The following is a 710-nucleotide window of genomic DNA, read 5'->3' on the forward strand; positions in this document are numbered from 1 at the left end:
AGATACAAAGATGCAGATATACCTCATTTTCAAAAAATGGGGAAAGCAATAGTCAGTCTATTAAAATGTTCAATTAGTCTATAGAAAGAAAAATAAATCCCTGTTATACTGGTTAACAAAATTCTGCATTTCTGTTGTCTAAATAACAACTCATCAAGAATAAAATACTTACTGAGACAAGCTTCTTAGCAAAACTAGTGTCCAGAGTGTTCCCTTTGCCGGCACATATGCTAAAATTGGAATGATATGGAGAAGACGTGCCCTGCGCAAGGATGACACACAAAAATAGTCTCCAGAACTAAACTCAAAAAGGAGGTTTGTAATCTTTATTACCTTCCTATTCTCACTTTGTTAAATGAGTATCAAGGGCCAATAGTTTCTTCCTCCACCCCAACTGAAAACTATCTGCTGAAACTATCTCTACTCATTTTAGGTTCACCACCCTATAATTTTACATGACCCTGAGTTTCTACATTTGGCACTATACATCTATCAGAAAGGGCCTGTAGGAATGAAGCCCTTGGTAAGCAAAGCAGTTGTCTCCTGGGTGTGGGCTATTTCCATTCAGGCTTTTCTAGTGTTCCTGGAGATACACTTGAGGCATTATTTCTTTTTTTCATGTTGATTGTGATAAGAGCCTCATTTCCCAGTGCAATCTATCACTACCCTGCAGGTCGGAGACCACTGGGCTTGTTGCTTTTATTGTGCCC

The 710-nt window shown here is 38.6% G+C and overlaps 1 pseudogene; it reads left to right on the forward strand.

Moving 5' to 3' along the window:
* Positions 1 to 208: 208 nt before the first annotated feature.
* On the forward strand, positions 209 to 308 carry LOC111559622 (annotated as a pseudogene).
* The last annotated feature ends 402 nt before the right edge of the window (positions 309 to 710 follow it).

Source organism: Felis catus, chromosome A2 (genome assembly GCF_018350175.1).
Source record: "Felis catus isolate Fca126 chromosome A2, F.catus_Fca126_mat1.0, whole genome shotgun sequence".
Taxonomy (NCBI): Eukaryota; Metazoa; Chordata; class Mammalia; order Carnivora; family Felidae; genus Felis; species Felis catus.